This window comes from Rhagoletis zephyria, unplaced genomic scaffold (assembly GCF_001687245.7).
Source record: "Rhagoletis zephyria isolate East Lansing unplaced genomic scaffold, Rhagoletis_zephyria_1.1 Rzeph_scaffold_00064, whole genome shotgun sequence".
NCBI classification, from domain to species: Eukaryota; Metazoa; Arthropoda; class Insecta; order Diptera; family Tephritidae; genus Rhagoletis; species Rhagoletis zephyria.
This window is the reverse complement of record NW_016157148.1, coordinates 118,325-136,374: the sequence shown is the minus strand read 5'-3', so window position 1 is coordinate 136,374 and position 18,050 is coordinate 118,325. Positions and strand designations below refer to the sequence as shown.

At 31.7% G+C, this 18,050-nt stretch overlaps 1 protein-coding gene across 4 annotated transcripts in view; it reads right to left on the bottom strand.

Moving 5' to 3' along the window:
* Positions 1-12,780, bottom strand: part of LOC108370808 (uncharacterized) — a 98,942-nt gene extending 86,162 nt beyond the window's left edge. For 2 of the 4 annotated variants that reach the window (XM_017626220.1, XM_017626239.1), the window contains exons 1-2: positions 12,461-12,625; positions 5,357-5,829 (exon numbers count right to left, since the gene is read on the bottom strand). The gene's annotated coding sequence lies outside the window, so the exon portion shown is untranslated. Of the gene's footprint in view, positions 1-5,356; positions 5,830-12,460; positions 12,626-12,741 lie in introns of those variants that run through there. The other 2 variants (XM_017626233.1, XM_017626228.1) reach the window with 2 other exon arrangements.
* Positions 12,781-18,050: the final 5,270 nt, after the last annotated feature.

Sequence of the window (18,050 nt, the reverse complement as noted above, 5' to 3'; positions counted from 1 at the left end):
ATTTTTTTCAGTAATTTGGGGGAATTAGCCTTAATAGAGTTGGCATCCCTGGTATGCATATTCATGAGTTACGCCAATATTGATACAGCTTTTTAAGCAGATTATCAGCAAATTAAAGCAGAACAAAGCAGAAGACAGCCCACACAACAACATTTTCGAACGAGTTGAGGCAGGCGCGCATGCAATAACATGTGAGTAAAGGGCGCACCTACATAAGTGGATTAGCCGTATTAGAATAGTGTGAATATGGTAAAAAGAAAAATATCTACAAATGTAACAAAAAAAATATACAGATAATGACACAAAGCATTGAAATGGTATTAGGAACTTGTAGAGCTAGTCTACATAGAATTATGGAATTTGAACATGTCACCTTTATTTAGAATAAAACTGTATATTTGTGCATATACGACTACATATGCTATGATATACATACTTTTGTTAAAGAACAACAGCCAGTTCGCATTTGTAATTAAAGGCCAAACGCACGCGCTAACAAAACAAACCTTCGTTAATACCAAGAATAACATCAAATACCCTATACCAGGTAGCCTAAGATTTGTGTGGCGGCTGTTGAACTTTACGTTTTTATTTTCTAGACCACTTTAGAATGAAATAATTTTAAATAAATCAACTTGAATAGATATACAGTATAGTGCAAAACTGAGTACAAGGTGTTTTTTGCTAACCCTACTTCAATGTTTGGGTCAAAATTACCCAATCTTCATGAAAAAATTCTTTAACTACAAGAGTTAACCACTTTTAAAAAAGCTGCGGCTCTGCAAAAAATAAAAGGGTTTTTTTTTATTATTTTGTCTTCAAGAAGGCAGCATAGTTTATCCATACACCCACGTGTTTCTGGGTCACTTTGACCCACATTATTATTTAGTTTTTAAGGGCAACTTTGAACCTGTAAGAATACAGCACTTGCCGTTAAAGTATTTGCATATGATAAATAAAATATTTACTGAATTCAATCTTTTTTTCTTAAAATTTACTAATTTCTATTATTAGGTAAAACTGACCCAAACATAGGAAGGGTAAATTTCGAACACTGCAGAAGTGTTAAATACTTGCAAGGTTTTTAAAGTGAATTTTTTTCATTTTTTTATAAAATTATGGTTAATGCTTTAACCAAAATCCTACCTTAAAATTGTATACAGGGATTACAAAAATTTCAGCAAAAATTTCAACTTTTAATCAGAATTTTTAGAAAAGATTTGGGTATGTAGTTTTATAACTCATACAATGATGTGCAACTTTCGGCGGCCTTTTAATATTTTTATTTTTATTTTTTTTTTTTGCTGTAGGCTTTTTACAAATAAGCATGAATTTCTTATGAAAAAAAAATGACCAAGACCATTTGCAAAGAAAAAAAAAAAAATCAACGCCGTATTTTATAAATTGCACTTGTTGTATGAAAACACCTGCAAAAGCCATCACAAAAAAAAATAATAATACAAAAATACAATATTAAACACCTTAATTACATCTTTCTTGTGTCCTGGTTCCAGCAACATCAAAGTTTTTTCTAATGGCGGTCGCTCCTTGGATGGCAAAGAAAAAAAGCTTCAGATTAAAACTGTAGGTCCCTTCGTTTTGAGTGAAAATATCAAGGCCCACACCACAAATCGGAGGAGAAGTTCGGCCAAAGACTAGCAATAGTGTAACGGCTCTATTCTGTATCAGTGACAAATTCTTCTCACATTTTTCATTACGGACAAATATATGAAAAGTTCAAATTTGTCAGTAAAAAATTTTTGTCACCGATACAGAATTGGGATATAAGTTTCAAATATTTATTTAAAATTTTTTTTTTATTTAGCCTTTTTGTGCTCCACTAGTTAATCTAACATTCCCAAGTGATGGTTGTCTTTTGATCAATAGTGCTAGTTCAGATTTCGTGGAATTTACTCCAAAATCGTGATAGCTTATTTAGTAGCCTTGCAAAGGATTAGTGAAGATTTCCAGATATTTTCATATACCCATAGTGGCAATGTCATCGGTGTCCGGCGGCTTCTTTTAATCTTTTACAGCCATCTCTCAACAGCGAAGTCTCATAATAGAGATGGGGTGTATTGCTTAATGGTACTCTTTTTAGGGAAGAGTCTTCCGTCTCTGCACTTATTTGTGTATATTCCGAGCTACTAGAGTATTGCCGACGCTAGGTTCCTGGAGCGATGAGATAATTGCATAAGCACTAAAATGTTATTGAAACCACTTTCTATGGCCAAAAAGACGAAAAAAGAATATTTCTTGTGATGCAAAGATTTTGTCAAAGATAAGGCTGCGCAAATTCGTGTCTATAGCCTTAAATAACATGTTTCCGTGTTTTCACGGGACTTAAGTTGTACATTCATTGTTATTATATTTGTGTGTTAAACACAGAGTAGCAATACGTCAGGTAACAACAGAATTAAACATTTTTTAACATCTTTGTTTTCTACTACAATGCTGTTTACCACAAAAATCTTACGTATGTATTTCGAATTACATAACTCAGAACAATGGCCATATGATGTACGCATATAATACCGTTCCCAATACGCATAATCACTAAAAAGGTGTTTAGTCACGAAATTCAAAATATTTTTGCTAATTCACAGCAGGTGAAAATAAATTGTAGGCGTATAGTATGAAAAATTACGTATTGGAACCCCATCGTACGGATTGCCTCAATAAATGTATGTATGTACGTTGGAAGAACGCGTGACTAACGGCAAATTCTGCTATATATAAAGAAAAAAGTAACAATACCTGCATTGCATACCGAAAAGTAAATATAAAAAAATAAATATAAGAGAGTGAAAAGAAAGGTAACTGAAAAAAATTAAAAATAAAAAAAGATAAATAAAAAACTTGCCACAAAAACAAGGTACATATGTACGTATGTATAAAAAAAATTTTAACAAAAAAAAACCAATTTGAATTCTACTAAAATTCAAATGAACAATGTAGGGAAAACAAAGCGCAAAAATAATAAAAGCGCAGACGAAATTCCAAAAATAAAATTGTAGATTCATAAAGTCGCCAAACTGCATTTCGAATGATCAAAATTCTAACGGTAAAACAACGTGTCTTTGACGTCGTAAAACAGAAGGTAACAAAAGTCGCAGTACAAAATACATAGTCACCAAACGTTTAAATTTTTATGCAGTTTATTTTGTTTTCTTCATTAGATACTTTGCAGCAAAAGTTGTAGAACGAGGTGAGGGTCTGCTTTTACCCCTCCCTGCCACAAATCCAGTTAAAGGAAACCAGCCTTTTAATGGATGTCTGTTGTGTGATATGCATACATACATATGTATATACACACATACACACATATATATGTCTGCATATATTGCAGTTTGCGTGTGCATGAGTTAGTGAGTGAGTGTAATAATAAAAATAAAAAATAATAATAAAATTTGCAAACAACAAACGACGAACGGCACGAAACAGCAAAGAAAATAGAAAGTTCTGTTGACAATTTTTATGTCACGATCAACTGGTAGAGTTGGGCAGGTGTAAAAAAAAAAAAAAAAAAAAAACCAATTAAAAACACACGCACGCATGCGCATATAAGCCAAAAGCTTATGCTTTAAATTCGAAGTAAATAAAAATGCGAGGATTTGTAGATAAAGGTAGTATTGATTTTTAGATTTCTTTATCATTTATCATTTGCTTCTATATACGAACTTTTTTTTAATTTGTTATGTTAACTACATACACATACATTTAATATTTTTTTGTATTAATCCCTTTTATTTTTTTTTTTTTTTTGAGTGGTTATTTTTATTTATTTTTTTTTTTTAATTTCAACATTTTATTCTAGAATATTTTTTTTTATAAATATGCATTTTTAATTTAGGCCCGTTAATTATTTTCATGTTATGCTTTTTTATTTGTATATCCTTCTTAATATTAATTTTGTATTACAACATTTAATCGAAAAAAATTGTATCGAGCTTGATGCTGTTTTAAATGAAATATATCGTGGAAACACAGCAATAATCCACATTTGGCAGCTATAACTTCTGTCAAATAGAAGTTATTATTGTTTTTCACATCATGTTTCATTTAAAACGGCCTCAAGTGCAATAAAAAAAAAATTTTTTTGACTTTTTTTGAATTGTATATTTCTTATTATTTATTTTATTTTTATTTTGTTTTCTATTTTTCTCTAATTTTTACTTATTTATATTTATTTTATATTTTCTTATGTGTTATGTAGTATTTATTTGTTTTTATATTTTGTTTTTAATTCTTGATTTTATTATCTTATGTTTTAATCTTTATTTTTTACTTTTATTTTTTGCTTACTTTTTACCTACTATGGTTTTTACTATATCGTTTACTATACTTTTTAATGTGTCATTTAATTTTTTTAATTAGGTATACCTAATTATTTATATTTCTGTTGTGATTTTGTTAAACTTTTATATTATTTATTTTCTTGAATATTTTCCTTATTAAAAATTATTTTTTTTTTGTGTTATTCTTTTGTTTTATTATTTTAGTTTTCTTTTGTATTTTTCATTTTGTCATAATTTTTTACAATATTTTTTATAACTTTTCTTTATTCTTATTTTTTATTTCTTCATTACATTAGTTTTTTGTTATATTATTTTTTATTGTATTTTTTATTTTTATTATAAAATATTTTATAATTTTTTAATTGTATTTTGACGACTGAGTGGTGGATCGACCTATCTCGCCAGTCAGTTCGAAAACACCCTATTATCTCAGAAAACTTTTCAAGAACACCCTATTTCAAAAATGGTTTGAAGAATGCCCTATCCTAGAAGGACGCCTTATTTCAGAATTCGGTTCAAAAACGCCCTATCTCAACATATTTGCAATATGTTTTCCAGTTAAGATAGAGCGTTCTTCTACCAAGGTCTGAGATAGGGTGCTGTAGCCGCTACAACAACAACCACAATAGGGTTTTCTGCTACCAAACTCTAAAATAGGGCGTTTTTCAACCAAATTATGTAGAGGGACGTTTTTGAAAAGTTTTCTGAGATACGGCGCTTTCGAACCGGCTGCCGAGATAAGTCGATTTTATAATACAATAATAATCCCAACGGGTTTCCACTCAGCCATCGATTTGAGGTTTAATTTTTTATATATATATTTTTTTATACTTTTTTTCTACTTCCTCTTTTTTAAATTTTAACTTAAGCTTTTTAAATTCTTGTATTTTTAAATTTTTTATTGTCATCGCGTGCATGCGTGCGTCTGCATTGAAAATCCGTTTTAAAAGTTTCAAAAATTGTATCTTTCTTTCAACTTTAAGAAGCGCACAGACAGCACTTGAGACGTTGCTGCTCAAGACGGCTAGCTTGTGCTACAATGAGTGCATAATAATTACCTGCAGCGTTGTTTTTGTTGTTCTGGTTTTCTGCTGTTACTGCTGTTGGCTTGCAGAGAAAAAAATTACTATTAGCAGGCTGCTGTGACATTGAATTAGTGTTCCAAAGACGATTAATGTTGCTGCAGCCTTGGAATTTGAAAAAAAAAAAAGTTTTTCACTTAAAAATTGCAATGTGGTTGTGTGACTTTTGTGTTGCGAAGTTTCTATAGTATTTTATTTTTAGAATTGCATTAACATTTTGCATTTATTTCGTTTTTAAATTTAGTTTTTTTTGGTGTTTATATTTAAAAACACACACACACTTTCGTTTTATGTAGTATTTTCACTTTTTCATTAAGTATTGCTGCAACACATTTGTTTATAAACACGTGAGGAAAATGTTGCTAAGCATTCAATTTGTTGCCATGCATGAAATGGCAAATTGCTTTTGTCTTCTGCATTTGCTCTTGCACAGTTGTGTTGAAAATGAACTGAAAAAAAAAACTAAAAATTATTATTTTATTTTTTTTGTACACACCTTTCGTGTTTTTCTATCTTTGTACTGCCTTCGCTTGGTTGTGTTTTTTGTCTTCACAACAGTTTTTTCCGCACTAATTTGCTGCACTTTTATGTTCACTTGTATTTTTAATTTATTTGTTTGTGTTAACGATTATTATTTATTGCTGTTTTTTTTTTTTATCTGCATGCTGTTTGTGGTTTAGCTTTTGCACAACTTAGCACAATCTTGAAGCCAAGCAGTGCAAAAAAGTTTAAATGAAAAAAGTTCCAATGCATGCAGATGGTTTACATACACATTGTACATACATATGTATATATATGTACTATATACATATATGCACATACATGTGTTTGCGTATGAATGTGCAAGCAGAAATGCACATTACATTAAGTATTTAAACAAAGAGTGGCGTTTGGTGCAATGGTGTGAATAACTGAGTGGCTGACTGTCTGTAAAAATAGGTGACTAACTAGTCGATTTTTATATACAGCAAATGACCCTGTGGAAAATTTTTCATAACACAATGACACATTCGTTTCCAGCTACTTACAGCTACTGAAGAATAATTATACTATGGACTTTTCTAGAACAGCTGCAGTAGAAGTTACATTTTTGCGAAAAAAAACTGCCTTGGCATGATTTTCAGTTTTGGCAGCGAGAAGTTCACTGTGCTGGGTACCATGCCTATGTGGAGTTGAAAGCCTGAAGGTCGATAACAAGTTCACACGAGGAAGATCTATAATTACTGACTGGGTATCTTCAAAACGCAGTAAGTACTTGGCGATGGTAGGGGACCTTATACAGACCAGCTTCTTTAGCTATTTAAATAGAAATAGAGTCGAAAACTTTTCAGCGCATCCAAGTTTCTCCGTTTTAATATCGATATGACTGGACTCTCGAAAGACGACTTTCACTCGATCGACACGACACTCACAATGAGGCTGATTATTTGCGACTGAACTTGTCCATGAATCTAATATGATGAATCTCCATAATATTTCGGTTAATGAATTTGTCTAGAATCTCATGTCTTTTACGTGCCAATGTTGGGCACTCGATAAGATAGTGCGAGACGGACTACCTACTTTATTCGAGATTACGACTACGGCAAGGAGGGTTGTACGCAAGGCCTAACTGCATGTTTACGAACGAGCCTGTTTTCCAAAATCCTGGCGGTAACTTCTTTAGAAATTTTTTGATAGTGCAGCCAAACATTCCTAGTACTTTTGCAAACTTTTAGGTTGTTCCATCGTGTTTCAGCCATTCGTGCGATTCGCAAGTCTATTTTTTGCTCCAGAATACTGCGAACGCATAACTTATTGTCTCGACTTTGGACTTTTCCACAGCCAATTCGTCGTAAGCACATGTTCCTACGGCCGCGAACTCAGACGAGTGAGATATCTTTCGAAGTAGTCTCTGGCTACTGGAATCACTTTCTGCAACAACACGCTGCATTGAGCATTTTTTTACAGCCTTAAACTAGGCAAAGTTATTAAGGTCCCTATAGCCTTTAGCTTATCGTTAATCTCAAACTTATCTTTTTTCAAAATAATTTTAATTAATCTCTTGATAATTGCACTGGCATGTAAAGAACAGCATTAATTTCCTTTTTGGTAGTTGTTGTTTTCGACAGGGTGGGTAAATGATGCGTTTTGGAACGAATTTCCGTCATCGCGTGTCAAATTTGGTTTGGAGACAAACCGGTTTCGGCGTTGTGCCATCTTCAGTGCCATTTTTCGTTCTGACGAGCCACAACCAATTTTGACAAGGGATGACGGAACACATCTGTTATTATTTTTTTTTTTTTTCATTTTTTAAAAGCGACTAGCCACTTTTTGTAACCAGTGGGTATAAGGGGAACAGTTAGTCTCTTCATATTAGGACAAAAGGGAATAGTTTATTCCATAGAAAGAGATCAAAAGTGGTATTAGTCGCATATTCCTTTGCGACTACGTCCGGAGTCATCCCGGATTAGTCTCACTTTCTACAGGGTATTTACAACTTTAAAATTGTACACATACACATATATGTATGTATATGCAAACCTAGTTGTTGTGATTCGCGTACACTTTGGCAACAATTCTGCAATTCTTGTTGAGCTCGGGTTCAATTGTTAGCTAACACTAAGCTGGCAAATACTGTTTGGCTGGTTGGTTGGTTGCACTGCGGGCTGATCTCTCCATATACATACATACATACATATGTATGTATAAACGACGGAGCTTTGCAACGGGAGAAAGAGGACGGGTGCACAGCATGACACAATAGCGATATTTGTGTGCAGGCAAAGGCGACACAATAGGGCTATTCGCGATTCGGTGCATAAGAGCTGACAAATTTATGCAATTGCAGAAATATGCCATGGATTGTGAGCGACCTTTATTAAACTGTCATGGTAAAGCTTTTGCAAAACAATTTTTGTGCATCAGCTTTGGTTTTGTTTATGAATGCAATGCATAGCATTTTTATGCTATGGATTTTCGGTATTGCAAATTTGCCAAGCCATGACAAATGCAAATGCGTGTATTTTGTTTGTGTATTGCAAATAATTTGCAATACAAATTTGCAATGCAATGATGCTAGGCCATTTGCACCGGATCGCGAATAGCCCTAATGGTTTTGAGAGTGTAGCTTTGCGTGAGGGAGCCACCAGGTTTGCAAATCGCGAACACACAACATAAACAAGGCAAAAAGCCATTTAAAACATGCTATATAGCATGGCCCTTGGTAACAATGTGCAACAAACGAATGTGCAAAAAATGTTTGTTGTTTCTTTTTGTTCCTGCTTTTAACCAACTTTGTTTGCCGCTTTGCATGAAAATGTTGTTTGCAAAAAAACCACTTGCATGTGGAAAAATACAGTAGGGCAAAGGTATACATGCCAAGCGTACTCAATTGCATTGCATATGAATTTTTGCAACGACAAAAATGTGCAAAAAAAAACAATAAAAGTTAAAACAAAATTAAAACTTGTTTAGTTTGCCTTTGCTGCTACGATCAGTCTCTCATGCGCTTCGCTCATTTGCTCGATCTTGAGTTCCACAAATGAGCAAAAAGAAAAAACAATAATTTAAACAAAAAAAAAATTGTCAAAATTTCATATACATATGTATGTATGAACATATGAATGTAAAGCAGAACAGCTAATAAGTAAGCATGTAAGCAAAGAAGGACGAGGAAGCCATATGCATTGAGTAAAGAGGCGATTTGAATGAAGTGTCCAAGGGATATGCATTTACGTATATATGTAGCGAAATATGCGAAATACCAAGTTATGAATGAATAAGCGCAAAGGTAAAACAAGGAAAACAAAAACAAAGTTGCAAAAATATTATAAAAACACTAAAATATAATGAAAATTTAAAAAGAATAAAAATAGTTGAAGACATTTAAAATGGGCAAATCAAAAAATATATATATATATTCAAAATGAAGTTAAAAAAAAATAATAATAAAGAATATTTTAGAAATAAAGAATATTTAAAAAAAACACAATATACAAATAAACACTTTTTTAAAAATAAAGAGAATTTTTAATTAGACAATTTTGCAAAGTAAAATGAAAAACTTAAGAAAATTTTTAATTAAGTAAATTTCAAAAGTAAAACAGAAAACTTAAAGAGAATTAAAAAAATATTTTAATATTTAAATATAGAGAAAAATTAAAATGTGAGTTAATTTTTAAAATAAAGAAAATAAAAAGCTTTAAAAAGTAAAATAATAAAATTTAAAAAATTAATGATCGACTGCGTCAATCAATTTTAAATTTATTTAGTTCGGAAAATTTGTCATTTTAAATTTTTACACTCTGATAAAATTTAAAATTAATCGGTGCAACCGGGGATAAGAAAATAATAAAAAAAAATCAATTTTAAGAACTAGGAAGCATTAAAAGCAACGAAAATTTTAAAAATAGAAGATTTTCACAATATTGAAAATAAAATTTTAAATACAATAAAACATTTTAAAACTATAGACGATTAATTTAGAAAAACAAAAATTCCTTCAGCAAAATTTAAAAATAGAAAGAAAATTAAAAAAACAAAGAAAATTAAAAATAAAGAAAATTTAAAAAATTTAGTTGTGTAATTCGCCTTTGCAACACCCGGTTTACGCAAAAACTCTGTTCGCGCAATAGAAGAAAAATTAGTTTCATTAGAGTGTCTATATGCGTAGTGTGCTATCAAAAAACCCCGATTAGGAAGTTCAGTATAAAGTACCACTAATTGAGTTAAGGAATCGATTCGGAGTAAAATCTGCTAACAGAAATTAACACAAGTAGACTTCTTGCCGGAGGAATTTCTAAAACTATATATTTAGTTCTTAAGTGGTAAGCGATACCAGCTATACAGTAATTTTTCCTACTCTGGATGGTCACAACTTTTCGATTTGTACAAGACCCAGTGACATTAATTAGTTGCGTAAACCGAGACAATACTGTTAATTTTAAATACATATAAAGAAATTTCAGAAATCAAAGATATTGTAAAATTAAAGAAAATTATTAAAATAAAGAAAATAGGAAAAAATAAACAAAGAAAAGTTTAACACAGGAAATTAAAAAAAAAATGTATTTAAAAAATTTTTAAAATGCATAATTATAAAAAATAGATACAAAAAATTAAATTAAATAAAAAGTTTTAATTTCTATTTCGTAATAAAATTAAAAAACAAACACAACCAAAAGCAAAAACAAAACATTACCGAAAACTGACAACCAAAAAATAAAATTTGAATTAAATTTAAAAAAAATTTTATGAAATGAAAAATTTTTCAATTAAGTAAAACAATTAAAAACGTAAAAACTTAAAAAATTAAAAAAAGCTAAATATATATTCAACCCCAGTGTAAATAAAAACAGCATCAATAGAAAATTCAAAAATTAAATACAAAATTAGCAAAAAACTTAATTTACAAAAATTAATAAAAAATAAATAAAATTAAGGTTATACCTTTTTTCATACCGAAACAATAAAATTAAAAATTTCAGTGGTCGGAATACGTGAAGTTTAATAACTCTTCCCTCGTTTTCTTAGATTCAAATAATCGTTAACTTTCAAAATTAGTTTGGCGTTATTTCTTACATTTTGCAAGAAAAGGCTAAATTTTATAAAAAATTAACTGTTACTTATGAACAAAAAAAATTATTCTGCGTCTGAATGTAGACGAAAACTTAATACATACATAAGTAGTAGTTTATTTTTTCAAGATTCTTTGCAGTTCTGCACCTAACGAGAAGTATATACATATGTATATACAGTATCGGTCATATCTATAGCACGCCATTTCGAAGTGATAATGTGTGCAACTTATGTTTATTTGTTTATTTTTGAGAATTTTCAATTAAAATACAGTTCTTTCTCTAACAAACCCCATATAAACCCAAGTTTAACAATTTGTAGAAAACTTCAAAAAAGTGCAACAAATTTTCACCTATGTTTCAAACTTTTTTCTCGGAAGTGTTTGAATTTTTCTGAATACACAGTTTTTTAGCCCAATCAATTTTAGTCTGATAATGTGCAAGTTTCAAGTGACTGAAAGTTACCGTTGATTTTTTAGAGTTTTTTTCGCCAAAGGTGTTGCGGTTTTCATCCATATACAAATAAATTGAGTTTATTCATTATATGGAAGCCAATGCGACAAAAAAAATTCTAAAAAATTAACGGTAATTCGTAGCCACTTGAATTTTGCACGTTATCAGACTAAAATTGCAGTGGCTAAAAAACTGTGTACTCGAAAAAATTCTAACACTTCCGAGAAAAAAGTTTGAAACTTAGGTGAAAATTTGTTGCACTTTTTTGAAGTTTTCTACAAATTGTTAAACTTGGGTTTATATGGGGTTTGTTAGAGAAAGAACTGTATTTTAATTGAAAATTCTTAAAAATAAATAAATAAACATAAGTGGCACACAATATCACTTTGAAATGGCGTGCTATAGATATGACCGATACTGTACATATATTAGAATATGCAAGAATGTGGCTAACTAAAGGCAAATGAAAATGAAAACGAGAACTAACTAATACACAACTGTAATAAATGGAAAAGAAAATCATAAAGAGTACCTACTAACAAAGCTTACACTCATTAAAAACGCTGGCCTGCATTAAAGCAGCAATGCAGCTCAACGCTGCCAGCTATCTTACACTGAGTTAATCGGCAAAGAAAAAAATCAGCCAACCGTGTAGCAAAGTTAGCCAGTAGGCAAGTGTTAAATGATGTTAGTGCTGGCAATAATCAGTTCATTTTTTAGCCATAACATTTTTATATGCGCTCATTAAATTTTTTTTCAAAATACACGACTAGTCAGCCAACAAAGCCACTAAAACAAAAAGCCGTTCAAACACACACACACACACACACACACAGGCACACAGAATAACGGAAATGGTCAATTGCCAAGCGGGTAAAAGAAATAATACATAGAAACGATCAGGTGAAACACTGTTGCATTGCACTGCTGCACATTTCCGCTCGCTGGCAGAAGCACAGCACATTAAATCGAAGACCAGAAGTTAGCAAAGTTTGTTGTAGTTTCTTCAAATCGATTGTATTTATTTTTTTTTAATATTTTAAACGATCACTTTTTATTTGGTATGTACCTTGAGTCATAATTTGCTTCTCGTTTGACAACTAAATTTCAACTACTAACCACTAGAGCGCCGCGTAGTTATTACAGACACTTTTTTTTATAGAATTTATATCTTTCTTGTATAAAGAATTGCCTTCTATTTGATTAGGTTTATTTTAAGTTACAATAATTTTGCTTGTCATTTGAATTTTATAATAAAAAATTGCTTCTCGCAAAGCAAATATTATAAATATCTAAAAGATATACACATGTATATAAGTACACGATTGCTTCGAAGTTTGCGTTTATTACATTTGTTGCTATTCGCACAACCGTTTTCCTCACCGTTTAGCCGACAACTGATTCGCTTCAGGCTAAACATGAGAGATTTAACCATTTCCTCTCGACCATTTCGATATTTGCTAATACGCACACCTGTAACAAAATTGAGCAGTTCGAACCGTTGCCAAACACACTGTTCATGCTCAATTTGTGTTGCAGAGCACGGCTTATGAGCTGCAAGCTGTGTGTTTTAAGGTAGTGGGTTAAAACCGGGTTTTGTATGCATTCGTTTGACGCGTACCGATTTCGAAAAAATGCACAGTAAAAAAAATTACAACTTTTGAATTTAAATAAGCAATGAAGATTTTGAAATCGTCGGATTGTAAAGATCGCCTCAGTTTGGGAAAAAGCGCTTGTTTTAGTGAACCAAAATTTCATTGAGGAACGAACAGGCGACGCCCTATGGCGCCTCTGTCGCAAAAACGTTGCAAAACTAAAAAATGTCACGAAAGTGCTCGATAAAGCGAATATATGTACATACGTATCTAAGAAGGGTTTATTACGAAAATATAACAAGAGTTAGTAGCTTAGGAGGTAGAGCCGCCTAAAGTTGACAATTTTTCCACAAGAAGAAAAATGTCTATTTATTGTTCTTTTTCGTCATATTTAAGATATGTCTGCAAATAAAGCGACCAGTTGCTATTTTTTGTACTTTAGCGAAAGGTACTGCGACTCTAGGAGTCAGCAAAAAAAAAAAGTTCATTTTTTTCCTAAAAGTTGTTAGATATTTTCGACAGTTTTCCCAAATTTGGTAGAAGATAAATAAAAATAAAAGATTCCAAAAATGTCCTCTTTAAAATAAAGAGTGGTGATTTGCTAAGTATTTACTTACCCGAGTCAAAATTTTCTCCTGCGGCTGGTTGAGACTTTACTTTCTATATCAATTAAAGTGAAACCTTGGACGAAAAAACGCGCCTAAGCAAGTATAAGGCGTGGGAGGTTGTTTGTAGCAGCCAAAATGAATCAAAATAGATATAGACAATTGTATACATAAAAGCTCGGAATTAAAGAAATCGATTAAGCGGCCACTGCCTGTCCGTCTGTCCGTTCGTTCGTGCGCACGATAACTCGAGTATAAATTTAGATATCTTAACGAAACTTGGTACGTGTACTTCTTTGAGCGTAGGATGGATGTTATTGAAAATGGGAACAATCGGACAATAACCACGCCTACCTTCCATATAACGGTAGTTTTCAGATATAAGAAAACTGCCATATTTAAGTAACTACTGAAGCTTATTCACTCAAAATGGACATTTCCAATGATTTTAAGGCGAAAAATAAGAATGTTATAAATTTTTGGGGAAATGCGCGTAGCTACGCCCACTTATGATTACATATAACGGTAATTTAGTGAAATACGAAATCTTCAATAAATCAATAAATACTGAACCTAATTTATTTAAAATTTATGTTTGCCATACTTCTTTAGAAAAAATACGTTTGTAACAAAATTTTAGAAAATGGGCGTGGCACCGCACACTTATGACCACATACATATGTTTATCTCAGTAACCGTTCGATCAATTTGTACCAAACTCGGTATAGTTAATGAAGGAGTGTAATGTAAGGAGTGGAGTTATGCCACTTGGGGTTATGTCATGGTACCCTTCTGGCGTCGCGTGCGTACCACCTGCACAAATGCGTCAGGGAGTATAACAAAATGCTCAGCAAGCAGTTTCTGATGGGATGCCACAGACGTGAGCACCCCAACAGACCCTTGCTAGAGAAGGAGCCTCCGCCCAAGAACGTCAAAGGGCACCTATTCGAATACATGGACGCGGTCCAGACATACATTAACCAACCACTGGACCTGACGACGTACCGACGAGTGATCAACGGCATTCATGCCACCCATTTTAGAATCGTCTTAATAAAAATCTGAAAAATATACCACTGATAAAATATTAATAAGCTAAAAAAGGTTTGCAATGAAATTTATGTAAATGTTTTTGACGTGCATCTGGAAAATTCAGCTTGACTACGGTTGAGTTGAAAAAAAATTAGCGAAAAGTAAACGCACAAAAACTTATTTTCCACTCACCAATACATAAGCTTTTATCGACTCAGTAAGCCCATAATCGAGAGGAGAACTTAGGGAGAACTCTCAAAAAACATTAGGCAAGTATGTATGTAGTTATGTACGGACATATGACTCAAAGTCGGCTTGCAATAGTTCAAACTGTTGGTTTGATGCGCCACTTACTAACACTGAGCCAATGGTTAAGAGACAAAGCCAGGTAAATTGCTACATAACAAGCAAATGAAATATGAACATACATATGAATGGTTGTATACATACTTACATATATGCCAATATGACTCGTCTCAGTAAGTTTGGTTTTAACGTTTGTTTTCGTATTCTCAAAGAGACAATCAGCTGTTTACATACAAATGAATTACAAAACATCTACGTAAGCCAAGCTTCTCTTGTGAGAAAAGTTAACACTCTTTGGACGCTTTAAGTAAGGTTGCCAAATAGATGTGAAATAATCTCTTTGCTTATTGACAAGTGAATTATTTAAGATGTAGACTGCGAAAAAGATGTTCAGTAAAACAGTAAAGTAATTTTACTAAATCGACCGCTTTATGCAAAATTATCGAAAATACGTATGTGGGTGGTCCAAAAATGCATGTGAAAAAATAAAGTCGGAATTTTTATGCTCTCACCCCCTAGGATTGTTCTATACTGAAAAAAAATATACCCTTATTTTTTTATTTCAAAAATATTTAGAGGTCGCACAAAGCGCCTAAAGTTTTCCATGAATTTTATGTGGCGAAAAAAAAAAACTTTTCGCAGAAATGGTATAGAATAGTTAAAAATTCACAATTGGGTATTATTATTGAAAGTCTCCTGAAGAGAACCAGAGTTTTCCGATCCAAAAATATTGACTTTCAAGAATTCTATACCATTTCTATGAAAAAATTAATTTTTCCCATATAAAAATACATGGAAAACTTTGAGCGCTTTGAGCGACCTCTAAATATTTTTTGATTTCAAAATAAAAAAAACAGTGGTCGGAGAAGCCATGTTTTACGCGAAAGGCAAAAAAGGCTGTTCCGATTATAATCAATCTGCAGGATCGTAGTATTTTTGTAATGCTAAATCCATATATGCCATACAATTCTTGTTGGACTGTGATTTTTTCTAAAAATAAGACAATCTTTTTAAAAATGTCACTGATTAACATGCTGATCACGGATTTTATGTCAAATTAAAACTGTGAGAGTTGACAACTGTCAAATGTTCATTTTTCTAAAAATTAGGAAATATATTTTAAAATGATACTGATAAGGGTTTTAGATATTTACGCCAGTCACGAATATTGCATGAAATACCCTAAATAAGGAAAATTTCCCAAGAATTAAACGGGCTGGGTTTTAAGGCTCACTGACCTCGAGTTCTATATCACATTCAAACTTTGTGAATTGACAACTGCCAAACAAACAGCCATTTTTAGTTCAGTAACACAATACATTTCTTTAACAAAATTAATGATTTATTGTATTCAGGGAACATATTTAAAATTAATTTATAATTAAATTATGAAATATTAACAGTAATTATATTTATAAATGGGGGATAGTTGGGGCTGTCTGCTATATGTTCAGCCCAAATAATTTTACCTAGGTCCCCATAGTTTTTTTAAGATTTCTAAATTTTATACACAATTCGTCATTTCCAAAACTTTAGTTTTCTCATTGTAACTACCAAATTTCACGAAAATTCAAAAACTAATTTGAAATTTGTAATGAAGTAATGAGCGAACTTATGTATGAACTTCGAAATACAAAATTGCATGAAAATTTAGTATTTTTTTTTTTAATTCTTGGCCGCCATATTGGATTTTTGAAAATTTACTTCAGGTTGGTTAAGAGGCATCTTATAAATGATATGATGCTAAATATAGAATAAATTACATTAATTCTTAATGTTTTAATACACTTTATATTTTGTGGACAAACTGCCGGCACTCTTTTTGGCGCCAGTATGCGAGGCTTTTTAGTTACACCTTTTGAAAAAAAAAAAATATTCCTTGAAACATAAGCCGTATTATGAATGTATTATGCAACATTTCATATAAAACCTCATTTTACATGTGTAAAAAATAACAACAAACCAGCAATTAATGTTATAATTGAAAGTTTCCATTAAAAAAATATTAAGAAGGCTATCCACTCACAACTGTTAGAACGTGTCCGGATCGAATTCGTCGAATTAACGGTTTCAACGGCTTGCTAAGCAGATATTATTGAAAACATTTATCAGTTTTGAGTTCGTTGGACATTCCCAAATAGGAATAGCTTTATTCCGGTTAATTTATCATATGCCTTTTCCGCCTAAAACATGGCCTCTCCGATCGTTGTGCTACGTACAAAATATTTTTGTATGGCACATACGATAATTTCGCGCGCAAGAAAAAACGCATTGTTACAAAGGATAAAATATACAGTAAATTTTTGGAATAGAGGATTTCAAACATTAAACATCAAAAACACAATTTCGAAAAAAGTGTACATCCGATAATCTCGCGCAAAGCCGTAGATATCATTGAAGATATCATTGAATTTTGAAGCAGTTTCATGACGACTTTGGAACATTTTTTATCATTCTTTTCTCGCTTTATTTACTTGTTTGGCTATGCGTCCACTTTAAAGTACCGCTTTGATCTAGTACATAGTCTTAGAGATACAATAAAAGCGATTTAGAACCTATAACAAAATCATTCCCTTCATTTCTGAGTCGATCATTAAGCAAAAATAAGCCAGCTACTATTACGTCAATATAGACTAATTACAACTTAATACAAATCGTAGTATGACGTATATTTTGTCGACAAATTGTCTAGCAGTGCTAAAAATTTTCAGCGCCCTTGAATCTGATACTCTCGCTAAACTTTTTTTTATAATTTCTCATACCAGAAATCAATGTGGTACAAATCACAAAAAAAAAAAAAATGCGGCCATTACTTATGGCCGACAATGCGTAAAGTCAGGAAAATAGTACTTTGCGCCTAATTAGTCAGCTTTTAAGACGTCATCCGATTGATTTAATTAATGTCAAGTCAATTAAATGACATTAAGTCGCGCGACAAAAACTGATTAATCGTAACTTACAAGTTTTTGTGCAATTTTAAAACTTGCGTATGACGTACATTAGGGTGGTCCAAAGTAAATAAAGTCGGAATTTAAATTTTTTATTTTTTCTTTTTTAATCAAAAAAGTTTTCAATGTATTTTATATGGGGGAAAACCACTTTTCGTAGAAATGGTATGGAA